We start from the raw sequence: 18,619 nt of genomic DNA on the forward strand, positions 1-18,619 counted from the left end.
GATTTTTTCATGGTTATCACTTCAAAATATAATTTTTGAATGAATTTATGAAAAAACAACAATTCCTTAGCTTCCAAATGAACCCTTCAGATCTGCAATACGATGTTAGATGCGAAAGATATGAATAAAATAAATTTGCATGTTTTTATAAGAATGATGCCAAACTCACCATACAAAGGGGTGATCCCAAACTTTTGGACGATAACTCAAGTGTCTATTTTATTAATTAAAAGTACATTCTTGAATTTTTTCATTTCTGACAAGTGTGCAAAAGTTGGCATTTTGTTGACAGTCGTTCAGTTGAGTTCTCTTAGCTTGAGTGAAAATGTTCATAAGTGATAAGAGATTTTGAGTTTTGAGGTTAGAAAGAAGCAATCACGTGGAAAAATGTCAGAATCCAAAATCCGGATCAACACTCTTCGATTTTCTTTCGGAAGCGATGCAGCAGAACCAACAGAGGCAGAAATGTTCAACTTCTGCCAAGAGAAGTGTTTCAAGCCAGAAGATTTGTATTCTGTGCACAAAGATAAGGCATCCCGATCGATCTTAATCAAATTCAAGAACGAGGCGTTGCTGAATTCATACTTGCGGAATCTGCAACCAGTAGTATCTTTTGTGTATGCGAATGGAACCAGTACTGAAGTAAAAATGGGTGAAGCAGAAACTAACTTCAAATATGTGAGGATTTTTAATCTTCCTCCAGAACTGGGGGATCGAGACGTTTACGATGCTCTGTCATCATTTGGAGTAATCAGGCATCAAGTTCGTGAAAAATATCATCCGAGAACAGGTTATCCAGTGTTCTCGACAGTGAGGGGTGTGTACATGGAGATCAGCAAGGAGATACCTTCCCAACTTCGTATCAGTCACTTTATGGCTCGTTTGTACCATGATGGAATGGCGAGTAAGTGTTTTTTGTGTCAAGGCACTAACCACTTGAAAGCCAATTGTCCACAACGGAATGTCCCACGTGATTCGGTTCAAAATCGTTTGTTCAGCTGTGTCGCTGCTGGAACTCACACAGTTAATGTGCCTTTACCAAAAGAAAATGATGATCGACCAAAGGAAAGCCTTATAAGGGTAATCCCTAGTGCCGAAAGCTCTTCTCGCAGAACAATAGCAGCTGTCAGAAGAGCTTCAGAGGAGAAAACAACGCAACAAAGAGAACCGGAAGAATCAACCAAACAGGAGAGCGTCGGAGAGAGTACAGCTAAGAGTTTGGAAGCCAGCGTCGCACCTGAAACGGAAGCTGAGTTACCACCATCGCAGCAATGGAATCGTGTTCAAAAGCGTGGAAGGAGATCCCAGAAAAACGAAGACGCTGAGAGTTACTCATCAAATGGTTCTGAGGTTGGAGCACCAATAATTTTACCAGACACAGTTTCAACATTGGAAGTACAACAAAAAAGAACAAGAAGCAAGTGCAAGCTGCTTAAAATGGAAACGAACCATCTACAAAACCGAAGAATCAAATCCTACCGCTCGAAAAGTAAATAGTTTAGCACTAGAAACAAAGAGGTTATTTTTCAAGAAAAAAATAAATATTTTCTCTCTGTATTCAGCGTTGCTGAACACAGTTGAGGTGGTTGTTGAAAGGGTACATAATACTAGAATAATAATTGGAACTATTTGAAAAGCGGGAAAATACTGTAAAGTTATAGTTATAATAATGATTTGTAGTTATGTAAGGTTTTATTAAATAAAAAAAAATCTGAAAAAAAAAAAAAAAAAAAAAAATTAATAAAATAGACACTTGAGTTATCGTCCAAAAGTTTGGGATCACCCCTTTGTATGGTGAGTTTGGGATCATTCTTATAAAATCATGCAAATTTATTTTATTCATATCTTTCTCTTCTAATATCGTATTGTAGATCTGAAGGGTTCATTTGGAAGCTTAGGAATTGTTGTTTTTTAATAAATTTATTCAAAAATTATTTTTTAAGGTGAGAACTATAAAAAAAATCTGAAACATAACTAGGAACTTTTTAAAAAACAATTAATTTCAGGTGATTTTTTCATGGTTATCACTTCAAAATATAATTTTTGAATGAATTTATGAAAAAACAACAATTCCTTAGCTTCCAAATGAACCCTTCAGATCTGCAATACGATGTTAGATGCGAAAGATATGAATAAAATAAATTTGCATGTTTTTATAAGAATGATGCCAAACTCACCATACAAAGGGGTGATCCCAAACTTTTGGACGATAACTCAAGTGTCTATTTTATTAATTAAAAGTACATTCTTGAATTTTTTCACAAAATTTTTTGATTGTGTTTTGAGAAGTAAAGAATAGGGATTCTAATGCCACTCAAATTTTGAGATTTGGTCCACCCTATGCCGAGATGATCGGCTTTGAATATTGAGTGAGATTTTTTGAAAATGTTATAACCTTAGGTTAAGTTTAAAGTTCAAAACTAAAACATTATATTTGGGCAAAATACCTCCGAAATAGCTATTGCTCATTATCTTTCAAATGAGATTAGGAGATTTGCAATATGTGCTAAGACGGCTGAGATATGAACGATCAAAATTTGCATGTTTTTTAGTGGGTGATCCCAAACTTTTGGCCGGCAGTGTATATTTAGCTGAGAAAAATACCACCATAATATTTTTCGACTACAGAGACTGCCGAAATTAAAAAGGCTTTGAATAAGTTTTTACAATTTTAAAACGGTTATCGGAGCCAGAAGAATCTAAACAATCCTTATTCAAGTCCAATCCAATAGAAACATCCTTCTGAGGAACAGTCCCACATAGCAGTACCAATCAAATATTTATCTTGTATCTTCAAGTGTGAAAAAATACTATAACAATTACCTCATAAGATCCGTTCAAAACAGCCTTAATAGATGTTTGTATTTGTTTTTGTTCACACTGATTTTTTTACAGTTCTCTCCGGTGCCCTTGGAGACATCTAGTGCCTCAACCAAAAAACATAAAATCAATTCGGAGCACGGACTTTAAAATCTGTTCAAGGCTCAGCTTGTACATCTATTTATCTGTGATTGAAGTTCTTAGTTTTGAACCTTGGGGTACAAGAATGAAACTTCATGGAAACCCGCTTTGGAATGTTTGGAATCTTATATGTGAGACTGATCGTCAAGAATGGTTAGACTAAACATAGATCTGAATCTAATAACAGTCTCAACAGTGAAAAAACTTATTTTCAAGATGTTAGTTGCGCTTCCTACGCCATTCCGTTTTTTTTCACCGGAAGGCCAAATCAATACAAACATTCATAGCAGCAGCCTCAACAATCTGCGCTTTCGATTTTTCCGTCTTATTTACCGGAGGAACTAATAATTATCAGCAGCAGCAGCCTCAACAATCTGCGCTTTTCCATCCTTTTCATCTTATTTACATAAGGTTGCCAGAATGTTTTCCACTCCCATCCGGGCCTAGCAATTCCGGGCATTTTTTCAAAAAAACCTGGCAAAAACCGGACATGGATTTCAATTTTTCAAATCCAAAAACCGGGCAATAACCGGGCAAAAAGCAAAATAAAAAAAATATAAAAGCAAAAAAAAAATGAAATTAATATTTTATTAATGTAATTGCAGACTTCCAAAAACTTTTTGGAACACTTAAATATTTAAAGGTTTATAAAAGTAAATCAGCGAAATTATTTGAAACAACCGTTGAAAATGTCCATACCGTTAATCGATTTCGCTGAAACTTACTCAAAAACTATGATTTTTTTGGTTTCTTTGTGAAAATTGTGAAAAAATCCGGGCAATATCCGGACTTTTTTCACGATATCCGGGCAACCGGGCCGGACCGGACTTTCTCAAAATTTTGCATCAAATATCCGGGCAAACCCGGATAAAACCGGGCAATCTGGCAAGCTTATATTTACAGGAGCTGGAACAATTTCTAAACAATCTGAGCATCAGCCTTGCAAATCTGTGCTCACCTTACCAACTACGCCATTGTCGTGATTTCACGATTCCTATGAGTCTTAATTCAGAGATTCACTCATGCACGTCTGTTGCTCATAAGAATAGATCAATGACTGACTTTGTTTTGCTTACACGGAGAAAAAGACCTCAGTTGTTCTAATTATTTCAGCTGGTTATACCAATCATCAAAGCGTAGTTAATTTTTTTTTGCATCCAACTATAAACATAATAGACTCAACTACAAACTGGTGATTGCCTTTACGCAATCCACTTTGAATATAATGGAATCAACTGTAATGGTATGATTGATTCTACTGTAAATATGATAGTGTCAACTCTATTTGTATGATTGATTTTAGGCATTCAACTATAAATATAATAGATTCATCTATACATTTCTGGTTCACCTCTCACGTTTAACTAGTATTCGATGGATTCAATTGTATTGGTTTACTTGATATAACTTCAAATATGATAAATTCAACTACAATTGTATGATTGATTTTAGTTATTCAACTATAAATATAAAAGATTCAACTATACATTTCTGGTTGACCTCTAACATTGGACTATAAATATGATAGATTCAGCTGTAGTTGTATAATTGATTCAACTGTAAATATGATAGATTCCACTACCAATGTATGATCGATTCTAGAAATTGAACTATAAATATAGCAAATTAAATTACATTATTATGGTTGGTTGTGTGATACTTGGATACTTTAGTGTTCAACAGTGTTCATCAGCAAAAATTAAAAAAAAATCGTAAATGTGTTAATATGTTTTCTGCAGCAATCGTACTGCTGTTTTGAGGGCTGAGCCGGCACTTCCTGACATCGGTTGCAAAGCGCAAGCGCTTTCCGGCGATGGGGAATCATTTTCCTCTATCTCGACATTCCTTTACGTGATCCTGGCAGGATCCCACAGGAAACTAGTATTGGTTAGTCAGTTAAGTTGGTAGAGTGAATGATATGATTGATGTCATGATATTGACTAAATTTCCCCCCACACAAGGTCAATCTTCGCCGGATGCAGAAGCACGGAGTTCTAAGGAAGTCTTCTGGGACCGATTAATTAGGACGCACAATTTGCTGGGCAACCATGCGTCAAAAAGCAAAAAAAAACAACAGCGGAGGAAACAGGACGTGGATATCGGGATTCCCGGTCAGCTTTTCTAGCATCGTGGCGGTTAAAACGAACAAGATGCAAAATGCTGAAATAATAAATTTAAAGAAAATAAAACGTAGCCATAAAATTATTCTGAAAAAAACATCATAAGATATTATAACTTTCAATATAAACCGAATTTAAATTGACAATATTTATAGTTGATCTCATTGAATCAATCATAAATATGAATCTTTCATTATCATAGTTGAATCTACCATATTTACAATTAAATCGATCATATTGTTATTATTGTTATATTTACAATCAAATTTATCATATAATAATAGTTGAATCTACTATAATTATTGTTGAATGTATGACATCAATCGTACATTATAGTTGAATCTATTATATTTATAGTTGAATGCTCAAAATCAATCATACAACCATAGTTGAATGAGTTACATATTGTTGAATGTATGGAATCAATCAGATTGCCATTAAATGTATTGTTGAAATTTTTATACCTATAGTTGGTCGAGAATCAATAAGATATATGATTGAATAAAATAGATTACTTTTGGGAATACCATACTTTTTTCTGAGTGAAATGTTGCGAAAGTAACAAACGTTGCCATTTAAATTTATTTGATTTTATTTATCATCAGTGTTGTCGAAAAGAACCTTTATTTTATTTTATTTGCTATTAAATGTGTAATAATCTCATTTCTATTATCAGTACCTTATGTAAAAATCCCCTCTTTGCATTTATCTTGCAATAAATTGTAGCCAACCATTAAAATTTTAGGGAAGTATTGGTTTAATTAATTATGAGTGCATATACGATTATGCCTTTTCGAAGAATGGACACTTTGAAAGTTTATTTTTAACTTTTGAACGGCACTATAGATGACACCGTTTTAAGTCAATTTTTAACGTATTTTTCCGATGAGATCTTTTGAAATTGTACATACTTTTTTTGAAGATTATTGATCGAGCTTGTACGTCTGTTTTTTTCCTAAGAACATCCCAAAGGCAGCAATCAATAACAAACAATTGATCGGTAGCACATTCCTTGGATTCAAAAAGCTGAACGAACAATGGGAACAATTCCTGCAGAGGCGTTTAATTCACAATAAGTAGGTATGGCATGATTCGGTGGCAGCGCAAAGGGCTATTATTTAGTGAATCGGCCAAACAAAACGTATGATTTAACCTGTCAGAGGCATGTATTGGCTGAACTGAGAAAGATTGATTTTTTGTTCAATTCTTTTTGCAGTACAAAACACAGTCAATAGAAATTGTTGGCAGGTAGAAGCATGCAAGCAAACGACTCGTGGTGGGAGTGCGCGGATGAAGACAGGGCCGGAATTTCATCCTTTCCAACTTTATTGAAATGTTCACAGCATAAAACGGTTATAAATGGAGCATGATGACAGGATTGTAATTATTATATCAAACCGGCGCGGATGACGGCGAACATGACGATGTGTGAGGAGAGATGTTTCCATCGCTACTTTTTTTTTATTTATTTGCCTCAAAGCTTTGAGAAGATAACGAGATTGTTAAGGTGAGACAAGATGAGTTGGCCAGCTTCCGAATCGCTTCTTTCATAAGCAAAGATGCAGGAAGCCCATCGGCTCATGTTTGGAGCATATCAATGCGATCGTTTATTTATTGCAATGATTGTGCAAATCGGTTCAGTTCAGTAAAGAATGCTGAGAAATGTTATGTTTGAACCCAAATTCCTGGTTTCACGTTCAAATGGATTTAATGATGGTTTTATGTTGACCAAAAAAATTCTCAAGATATTTTAACAAAAACCTAAAACTAAACCTTTAACCAAAAAACGGAAAATATAGTAGAGTGACTTTATAATCAAACCCAAAAGTATTCTAAATTTGTTAAAGCCAACCAATCAGGAAATTAACTTCCAATTATCTATTCCCACCCACCAGAGAGGCCGAAAATTTCATCCGTCCGTAAAATCATCCTGATTCGTTTGGCCTAAATCGACTTCGGAAGAAATGTGATAAACTGCCTACCAAAACCGTACTTAATTTTGATGACTTCATCACTACTTGATTTAGCGTTAAGAAAATCTCGATCCTCAGCTGACGCTCCTTAGGTGGAATTTGAAGGAAAAAAAAATCAAATGGGATGTGATTGTTTAAAGCATGAAGATGGTCGATTTCCTAGGAAAAAAAGGGGTTGAAAATTGAAGCATCATTTAATTGCACGCCTCATCAATCGGAGCTATCGCGAGTTCTGGTTTTGAAGTGAATCCTTTGGAATTGAAACATAACAGAATAGTTCGGTTATATTTTTAGTCAAAACTTGATGGTGACAGGAAATTTTGATTATTAGGGAAAAGAGACACCCTTTAAAAAAATCCATTTAAATTGAGGTCCATAGAAAAACAGGGAGATAAGTGCCCAAATGAAGTGCGCTTCAAAGTTTTCAAGGTGCTCGATTTTTTATATATTATTTGACTTTAAGCGGTTTTAATACAATCTAAAAAGGGTTTAAGTAATATTTTTTTAATTTGAGTTTTGTTCCAGAAGAAGATTAAGATAAGAAGAATCGATTGGCGAACTTAACTCAAAGTCGAAGATTTTGGCACTCCCTCTGAATGTGAGGGCCCTCACTTTCTGTGATGACTCAATTCATCTTAAATGGAAGATAACCTATGATAAAACAATGAACGCCCAACCGAAAAAGAGATCTTACATACCCCAAACTAAAACACCAACGAAGCAGAACATGGAAAGTACGTGTTAAAAACATAATTACACGGTGTTTAACTCGTGGTTTGGGAAAATCTATCTTCAAATCTCGACTCTTCAACCACACAAAACGGTACAATTATTATTCTCGGAAGATAAAAGATGAAGGCCCGTAGAAACAAGGAATAACAAATAATGGGCGGTAAATGTTTGTGAAGGGTGTGAAGATTTGATTTCTGGAGCGTATGATTAGAACAAATGAAGTGATTGATTTATGATGAAGATGTATATTTTGGAAGCTCGGATTCTCACGTTGTTTAGTGGAGTAATAATACAGTTTATATGGAAATTCTTGAGCATGATAAAGAAACGCACTGCTCTTAAATAGCTTTGAGAAGGAGCTAAGTTTAGAGAAATATTTTTTTATTCAGGGAAATCACTGAAGATTTTTTTTACATTTTTATTGCGACCTTTACCTATAAGGAATAAGGAGTTATTCTTAAAGAATTTTTCTCTTATCATTCATTGACCTCTATTTTTCGTATCTAAATGTGTATTTTACAATAATATTAAGACTAAACTTATAACGATTAAAAGATTTTAGAAAATGAAGTAGAAAATGTTATATCGCTTATTAAGACTGAAACCTTTTTACCCTTTTAGAGAGATTTTTTCCCAGAAATCGAATGAAGGCAGTTTGAGCCACTTTCGAAAATTGAGATATTGCTGATTTACCCTGAAGTCTTCTATAATTTTTTTCATAAATTCAGAGAAAATATGTTCGAATTTGAATATTTTCAACAAAATGAGACGTTCTTTGTGATTTTTTTTCTGAGGAATAGAATCTGGCTGTTTGAAACACTCCCTTTTTTGGTGGCCCAGGCAGCCTTCATTCAATTCCTCGGAAAACATCATACAAGATAGGTGTCATTTGGTTCCAAATGTTCAAGTCTAAACCTGCCTTTTTCTGGACTAATTGAAAAAAGGGTATTGAGGGTAAAATCAGCAACAACTTCATTTTCCGATACGTGCGGTGGCTTAAACAGCCATCGATCGATTCCTCGGAAAAATCATACAAAATAGGTCAAAAAAATAGGTCGGAAAAAAATTTTCACAAAAAAGGTTTCGTTAAAAATTTTCAAGTCCAAATTAGCTTTTTCCTGGATTATTCACAAAATATAGGGAAACAAGGGGTTAAAAATATCTCCGCCTGTGTGGCATGCCCAATCGATTTTTCTGAAAATTTAACTTAAGATAAGTATTTTTTTCATAGAATTTGTTCGTAAAGGAGGGAAGATATTGATTTTTTTCACGGTTTATACACTGTTTTGCTGATTGTGTAATGCTTTCAAAAAGTAAAACTCAACAATTTTTAGAAAGGTTATATCTGTTTCTAGTATCAGTGAAGAATGTTTTTGTATATTAAAAGTTTTTAATTTCTCTTAATTGACCACATTCTTCCCTTATCATCTTTGTCGTTGTACACTGTTCAATGTTTTGACTTATATTTTAAAAATAAGCTAAAATTTTTTAAGGTTTATAATTGCTTTGATATTTCATTAAATTCCCATATTCTACATCCTCTTTTTTCTTAGAGGTCAAAATTACTCGTGGATTTCAACGAACATGATTATTAAATGGCTGCAAGCTTGGTATGGAAAAATCAATTTTATAAATGTTTACACCTCCCACAACCTTCGTTGATTGTTTTTACTGTAAAAAGCAATAAAAATTTTGGAAGCAATTTCTTCAGTCCTGGATAAACGCAATAAATTCCTTTTTGCATGGAAATTTGTATGTGGAATCAAATAATTTCTTTCAAAATTTCCAGGAATGTGATAAAAATTTAAAAGAAAATAGCTTTGGTTAATGACAACTTTTTGATTTTTTTTGAACATTTCATTTGAACCATCGATAATCCCGAATTGTACCCCAAAAAGGTATTCTAAAAAAAAATCTTTATTTTTAATTTGATAGCTGGAAAATCGTTGAATGAAAAATAAATTGCAAAAGCTGATTTGCATAGCCAATGAGTTTGTTTGTTCATAGAACATTGTAAAAAAACATTTCACGAAATTATTTAATATGCCAACAAGCAAAACTTGTCATTTTCAAAATGCATTGCTCTTGATTCAGAGATTTATTTTAAAACGATTAAAACTTTTTCCAGGTAATACCTACTTAGCTATTTCTCATTGTATCAAAAAATCAAGCTTGAGAAAAGACAAAAACTTTATTAACAGAGAAATTTGAGTTCATACTTGAGTTTTCTGGATGAATTAATATGCAAAATATTCTTTTTCCATACAAAATTTAAAAAAATAAAATTGAAATTTGATTTACGTTAATTCGAGAATGATTCAAATCATTTCATATTTCATCCTGATGCTAGGCAATCTATTAAGTATCAAAAAACATATGAGAGTCAAAAGTCAATTAATATTGCGGTCTAATGATTATCACAGAGAATAGACATATAAGCTAGCCCGTAAAAATCCCAACACCCTAATAAAACTTTTTTTTTTTATTTTTTAGATGGGCCACCAGATGTCTCCAAACACACCAACTGTCAAAACAAAGCTGAGGAAAAATAAATAAACTTCAGACAGTTTTGAATAGGTCTATGAGCTACTTGGCATACTTCAAGAAAATTGCTGTTAAAGTTTCGTAACACGTTCATCATGTTGCATAGTAAAAAATATATCTTTAAAGATATTAGATTTTTTCTTCAAATTTGTTAAAAATATAAAGTTTATGACAGTGGGATGCTAAAGTGATATTTTAAAGTGACCCGATTTGAAATGCCTAGAATCAGTAATGCTGGGTGAGACTGGTCGTCAAGAATGTTCCTTCACTGGACATAGACGATGCGTTTTCTAACTTCAATTACTGTTCAAGAAGGGCGAAAACTTATACCAAAGCTGTTAGTTTTTTTGACTATCGTAGTTTTGCAAATATAATGAAAATGAAATTTCGCCTATTAAGAAGCAACCTTTGTTGCATTTATGTAGCAATAAATTTAAGCTGTCCATTTTACTGAGACATTGGGTTGATTATTTGTGAGTTCATAGACGATTATGCCTTTTCGAAAAAGGGGCACTTTAAAGTTGGTCTGTAACTTTTGAACGGCCAAATAGATGGTATTGTTTCAATTAAATTTTTAACGTATTTTTTGGTGATAGCATTTGAAATTTTAAACTCTTTTCTGATGATTTTTTTCGAGCTTCTTTGTGTGATTATATTCTAAAAAATTTAAATTTCATTATGTTCTACAGTTATGACAAATCAGTTTAAATTTTTTCACCTATTTTAAAAATTTAACGCTTGAATCTCAAACTCTGCTTAAAAAAACGTGAGCATTAGACTGCCCCAAATGGCCCGACTTTTGAAAAAGTTATACGCTGCAGGCTAAAATTGATCCTGGGCCTAGTACAAGATCTCATGCCAAATTTGGGCCAGATCGGACCACGGGAAGGGGTCGCTCAACGAGCCTGAAGTTTGTATGGGATTTTGAGACATTTTGTTCGAGAGGAACATGAAAAACCAGTATTTCATCAATAACTTCTGTCTCCTTCGACCGATTTCTTTCAAAAACGGGTTTTCTTTAAGCCTAAATTATGATAAATATTTCATCCGAAAGTTGCGTTTCAATTAAAATTAAGATAAAAAAGTTATTAAGCTTCAAAAATTGGATAACTTTTTTAAGGGTGATATTCATCACTGTTTTAATGAAGCGACTAAATGTCCGACCAGAACACTCAATGTGAAATGCATGCCGTTTCGTCAGATAATGACCGATTTCAACCATTGTTGTTGCGCTTGATTGCATTTTTTTAATATTTTTCAAATATTTGAGTTGGGATGATATTCACTTGATAGTTCGGAAAGAAGTAAGGGCGGAAAAATACTTGACAATTAAAAATAAATTTGCATAACCACAGGGGCTTTTGAACATGACTGAACAATTTGTGATTCCAATAAAAAAAAACACCAGTTTTCATCAATTACTTTGATTCCCGTCGGCCTAAATTATGAAAAATGTTTCATCCGAAGACTGTATTTCGATAAGAGTTAAGATGAAAAAGTTATAAGGCTTCATAAATGGGCTTATTTGACGGTGGTACCTATTCATTACTGTTAATGAGGCGTCAATATGTTCCGCCCCGAATCATTACCAGTGATGAATACGACCCTCTACTCTATGAATAAAAAAAAGATTTTTAAATATATATATATATATATATATATATATATATATATATATATATATATATATATATATATATATATATATATATATATATATATATATATATATATATATATATATATATATATATATATATATATATATATATATATATATATATATATATATATATATATATATATATATATATATATATATATATATATATATATATATATATATATATATATATATATATATATATTTTTTTTTTTTTTTTTTTTTAGTTTAAAACCTACTTGGAAATAACTTCACGAGTCAACCTCATTATTTTTTGTAATAAAAAACACTCTAAACAAAATGATGTGCTTTGTTTTAACTACAGCTAAAATTATAGAAAAACGTGAGAAGACTGTAAATGGACCTGTTTTTCAAAAAAATATTTTTTTTTTATTTTATTATTATTTTATTTTATTTTTTATTTTATTGGCATCACAAATTGTTCAGCCATGTCAAAAATCCCCTGTGGTTATGCAATTTATTTTTCATTGTCAAGCATTTTTCAGCCCTTACTTCTTTCCGAACTATCAAGTGAATATCATCCCAACTCAAATATTTGAAAAATATTAAAAAATTGCAATCGAGCGCAACAACAATGGTTGAAATCGGTCATTATCTGACGAAACGACATGCATTTCACATTGAGTGTTCTGGTCGGACATTTAGTCGCTTCATTAAAACAGTGATGAATATCACCCTTAAAAAAGTTATCCAATTTTTGAAGCTTAATAACTTTTTTATCTTAATTTTAATTGAAACGCAACTTTCGGATGAAATATTTATCATTATATAGGCTTAAAGAAAACCCGTTTTTTGAAAGAAATCGGTCGAAGGAGACAGAAGTTATTGACGAAATACTGGTTTTTCATGTTCCTCTCGAACAAAACGTCTCAAAATGCCATACAAACTTCAGGCTCGTTGAGCGACCCCTTCCCGTGGTCCGATCTCACCCAAATTTGGCATGAGATCTTGTACTAGGTCCAGAATCAATTTTAGCCTATGGGCTAAAATGTTTTAGTCTTAACATTTCACAGGTTTTAAATTTCCCATACAAATTTGGGGCAGTCTAGTGAGCATGTTTGAAATCACCGCCCTCAAATTTATCGAATTCAGCTTGGGATTCTTGCACCTCGGGAAAAGGCAAATTTTGAGACCTATATTGTTGTTAAGACAATTCTTCTTTGAATTAATCTAATTTGGATTAATAGGTATTTACCGTTTATAAAAAGAAAAAAATTCTAAACATTTCAGAGGCGTTAATCAATTTCAAATTTGATATATATTTTTCAAATCATTATATGTATTTTGAGTAACCACAACCGAACTTTTTATAAATGTTTCAACTAGCAATAATCGCACCTCAGTAGAACTTCATTGGTTACGATATCGCCACTGCGCAAAGCTGTTTTTTATAAATGTTTAAAATGTTTTTAAAATGTTTTTATAAATTAGTTAAAGAATATTATGCTTTCAAAACTTTGTAAACAGAAAAAAATGGATTAAAAGTATAACGAACTAGCTGACCCGGTAAACTTCGTTCTACCATCTTATGTAATCGTAATAAATGTTTGATTTCATCTACACGTCCTTAACTTCATCGTGCTCGCGAATCGATTCTTATGGAAATCGTAACAAATAAAGTTGAATTTGTATTGGGACCACCTTCCATAAAAAGTGAGATTCTTGAAACTATTATACAAACAATCTCTGACCTAAAAAACCCTCGGATACCAAATTTCACTTCCTTCCGACCGACCATTCATACGTGATGTTGTTACAAAAAAACGCCTCCATTTTTATATATAAGATTGAAAATAATATTGGATTGAGAAGAATCGCATGCCACCGCTTAATTTTCTAAGTGAATTCATTCCATAAAACTTCCAGTTTCAAATTAACTTTTTTTTAGCTTGACGCTATATAATTTCGAAAAATAGGGGATTCTTCGCGTAAACTAAGATTTTTTTTGCATCACATTGATTCTACGTATGCTTTGTAGTAACTACTGTTCTTCCATATTATTATTATTAGGGGAGAATGAGGATACTTGATCCCTGGGGATACTTGATTCCTTAGCTATATCTCGAAACTGGAATGTCTTACAAAGATCATATGTTCTAGAAAAATGTGCCAAAATTTGTAAAATAACAATGCTTGTAGTTTAAAAAATTTTAACAAAATAATTGTTTGAGTAATTGAACTTTGTTTGAAAAATTTCACAAAATTTAACTTGAAGATCTTTTTTCATCACTTTAAAATGTTCCTAACATGGGAAAATTATGAAAAAAATATTTATTCCAATGTACCAATCGTTCGAGCGTAAAATGAACTTCATAATGCCATATTTTCAAAGCAATGGAAAACTCTCAACTTTTTTCAGAAAAAGTTTTCTAAAATGTTGATTATGGGTACAATTGATCCCCCTTCCAAACTGCATATTCTTCTTCTGAATTGATCGTTATGATTGCTGATTACGAAATTACTAATATTTATCCAAAAACTAATATTTATCAAACATTTGTCTGAAGAAAAGAGCAAAAATAATTAATTTTCTCTTAATTATAAAAAATAGCGCCTTTAAGTATGCAATGTTATCAGCGTTGAGACAAAGTTATAGAATTTTTTTCTTATGTCTGTTATGAATTGTGAAATGAGAACAAACTTGACCAAAATAGTCAATTAACATTCTATCTTGTGGTTTTGTTTGATTTTTATACAAGGATTAGGGCTTCCTGAATAAAAGATCAGGTCTCCTTCAATAAGGGATCAAGTCTCCCCTAACTTCAGAAAAATCGCAATTTTTTTACTCCCACGGAAATGCTTCTTGTTCATCAACAGGTTCAAGTATCGATCTAATTTTTGGAGCATAGAAACTTGAAGTTACAAGCTGTCAGAAAATGTCAAAGACGGCGAGTTGCTAAATTTTTCCAAAAAGATATGGTGAAAATAAGAAAAGGGGATCAAGTATCCCCACTCTCCCCTACTGTTCTTCCATGAAACTGGCACGAGAAATCCACTTAGAGTGTATGTAAATAGGTTTTAATTCTTTTTTTTCCAATTTTTCCAAGCGTTTCCTATCACGAGTATGCAACGTTATACAGCCTCTGTGATGAACATCTCTCAGATTTAAACTTTTTTGGTCAGATTTAAGAATAGGTGAACACTGTACTCGAAAACAATGCAAAACCTTCTTTTTTGTTTAACTTTTGATAACATGAATTAAAATGTATACAATTTTCAGCAAAACCAGTTATGAATGTATTTTTTATGTGAAAATTTAAATCTAATCTCATCTTTTGAAGGCAATTAAAGATCCGAAGCTTAATATTCGAGACATTGCTAGGATGTTCATAACTTCTGTTTGGTTCATACGGAAGACGTAAAAATATGACTTCAAGTCAGAATAGTTAAAAAAAACTCGTACGATTAAGCACGGTAAATTTGTACGGTGGTCAAATCTCACGCTGAATAGTTGAAGCAATAGTTATTGGGGTTGTCAAAAAGCTGCGTAATGGACGATAAGACGTGTATCAAAAAGAACGTATTTTCTTTTTAAAACTTTCCATTTGCCAAGTCCCTAATAAGTAGATGTACCGGGGAAGTTTCAAAAGAAAAAAAAAATTTACACATTACACCAACCCTGTCTGGCCGAATTTTTGCTATTAAAATTTTGCTTTGCCAAATTTGCTTTGCCAATCAAGGACTATAAAAATCGCTCACTCCTCGAAACGCACACGAAAATGCTTCGCCGCCGACTCGCTATTCGTGTGTGTTCAATACAATCACGAACAGCAACACAAACGATTCTACGACGGCGGTTTCAATGTTGCTCGTATTACAAAATATTCATCAGCGAGTCTGAGCAACGGGATCACGAGAGACTCGTATTTGCTTCATGAAAATTTTGATACCGAGATTGCTGTCTGTTTAGGGAAGCAAGTACGTCAGTTCAGAAGAAAAAAAAATAGAAAAAAAAAGAAGAAGGATTCTGTCGGCTCGTCCATCTCAGAGACAAACCGTCTGGCCTCCCGTTGGCCTACACTTGTTCACATTGTTGCTGTTGATGTTACTGATGTTACAGTAGCTGGTTAGCGTTTTGAAAGTTCATGATATTTTTTGCCAAGATTCTATAAACAAACAAACGAATAGTTTTTTAAGATTTTATTTTAGCCTATGGATAACCACCTTTGAAAAAGCAGCCAAAAATGCTTTAAAAAATCAAAATATTTCGAAATCCTATTCTTGTACGAATATACTTCTTGGAGCACAAATTTGGTTCATGGCTTTTTGACATAAAATCTAGTACAGAATCAAATCAACAATTTTCGCTTAAAGTTAACTATTTTTGGCCATTTTCGAATGAAATTTTTTTTCACATAGAATATTTAAGCTTGTTGTTCTAAATCTGAATGAATTGCTTTCAAAAGTTTGCGGGATTAATTGGCAGTGAAAATTATCAAAAAAAAATATTCCAATATATAGGAGGTGTAAAATATTAGGGATTAAAAATTTTTCCTACAATTTTTCCTACAATCCTTGCAACGGTCTTATGTTCATTTTGCGTTTTAGATTAAATGTTGAAATATTTTCTCTGAACTTACTAGAAATTTTTCAAAAAGTTATTGAAAAAATCTTAATGAATCCATGCGTCTTAATATTTTTTTTAAAAATTTGTATGTATTGATAAATTTTTTTTGTTTAAATATCAACTAAAATTTTGTAATTTTGCCCGCTAGCAAATCGTATTTCTAGAATTTGGTCCGCCTGTCGAAAATGTTGGTCACCCACAGTATAAAATATACAGCCTTGAGAAATAAAATTGGGAGCTTGAAGACTCTAATATACAAAAAAAGCAATTAATAAAAAATACCCTATTTTTTGTGCATTTTCAAATATTTTACCATAAGTGCAAATATAAATTCGTAATAAATGGAAGACAGAGATAAAAATTTTGAGATTCAAACATGATTTACCTATTTGTTATTCTTAAATGCTCAATCGAGCTTTAAAATTTCAGTTTGAAACTTTGTTTTCGAGAAATTAGTCCCATTAACTCTTTTTAGAGTCACTAAAAGTTCAAGCGAAAATAATGCAACGACGAAATTTATATTGTTAGAGCCAGGTGTGAAGTTCATAATTTGACAAATCATTTTGGTCGATCATACTCGCTTCAAATTCTTTTAAATTCTGTTCTTTTTTAATCAATTTTATCATGGCGTTCGGTTCGATCTGGTCGAAAACCGAAGAAAAAGTTTTGAAAAAAATACATGGAAAAATGGAATTTATACCAGAACTTTTCATCTGAAGGTTGTACGTTTTTATCAGCAAATTTTGAAATTTAATTTAGTTTAATTCTTAGAAATAACGGTAGCCTTAAAATTACATGTAACTGGTCAAGGTCAAGGAAATATTGCAAATGGTCAAGGGTAGATTTTTTAAAATCAATTTCGAAATTGATATTCTGTAGTTTTTATATAAAACCTAAATTTATCATAAAAAAATCTTCAAAGTATTTTAAATATTCTATCAATTTTGTGATTTTTAGCTGAATTGTGTATCTAATCATTCTTTTGATTACCGATCTTAAATAAGGATTGGAGCTTTTTTTCGATTTTGAATTTCGAACCTGAGCTTCATATTTAAATACAATATCTGAATCTTGATCCAGAATTTCTTAAATTTAAAGCGCGATCTGTATACTTTATCGAAAACTTTTAATGTAAACTCTTATTTTTTTCTTTATAATTTTTTTTTGTTTCAACTTATGTCATGTTTTGTTTTTTCTTTCTGTTATAGATTAAAATGGAAAGAAAAATCAATTTTTAAAGATAAAAATCATTTTAATTGTGCAGCCCAGTTTCGCAAAAACGTCGAGAACAAAGGGTACAAAAATTCACACTAATACACACAAATACACAGACATCGTCAGAACTCATCGAGCTAATTCGATAGGTCCTGTAAAGGTATATAGTGTGTATTTGTATACACCTTCAATACTTATTTTTGAAATGGTACTATTTCCCCCTTTGGAGAGTGTTCACTTTCCCACACTGTTTTTTTTACCCCAGAGGGATAAACGTCTTTAAAAATTAGTAAATGTAGGCCCGTTTAAAATTCTGTTTATCAGAATTTTAACCTGCCTTAGACTGATCATTACACCAAAGTGAATAATTGGCAAACTAAACATGTAAAGACTATCCTAGCTCTAACACATTAATTATTTTTGAAGCATCCCCAACAGATGGATCCATCACCGTGTTCCGTGTAATTCCATTGAGACTCGTGCCCATAATGTGAATTGCCCCCATTTATGACACCCGTTTGTCGGTTGAAGCAATTCCATCCGAAATAGAAAAAAAAACCGGAGGAAAAAAAGAAACGAACCCGGTTAAATTTGAATTTCGTTCTAGGCGATAAAAATCATTCGAAACTATTTCCGGCCATAATCCGCTCGATTTTTACACGAATAGCCGAGCACGCTCATAGTTGGATGGGCAAAGGTGTGGACTATCACATTTCGTTGATACTTCTAGGCATTCGGATGACGGTGTTTTTGTTGGACAAAAAAGCGTTCAAAAAATGTGATAGACTCCCAACAAAGCAGCAAAGGAAGAAAAACTAATTTA

The 18,619-nt window shown here is 32.4% G+C and overlaps 1 protein-coding gene and 1 pseudogene across 1 annotated transcript in view; one reads left to right on the plus strand and one right to left on the minus strand.

Moving 5' to 3' along the window:
* LOC129744768 (SOX domain-containing protein dichaete) overlaps window positions 1-18,619 on the plus strand; it is a 191,353-nt gene that overhangs the window by 157,999 nt on the left and 14,735 nt on the right. The gene's annotated exons all lie outside the window — the stretch shown is intronic.
* Window positions 13,269-13,397, minus strand: LOC129750232 (U4 spliceosomal RNA; annotated as a pseudogene).

This window comes from Uranotaenia lowii, chromosome 2 (genome assembly GCF_029784155.1).
Source record: "Uranotaenia lowii strain MFRU-FL chromosome 2, ASM2978415v1, whole genome shotgun sequence".
NCBI classification, from domain to species: domain Eukaryota; kingdom Metazoa; phylum Arthropoda; class Insecta; order Diptera; family Culicidae; genus Uranotaenia; species Uranotaenia lowii.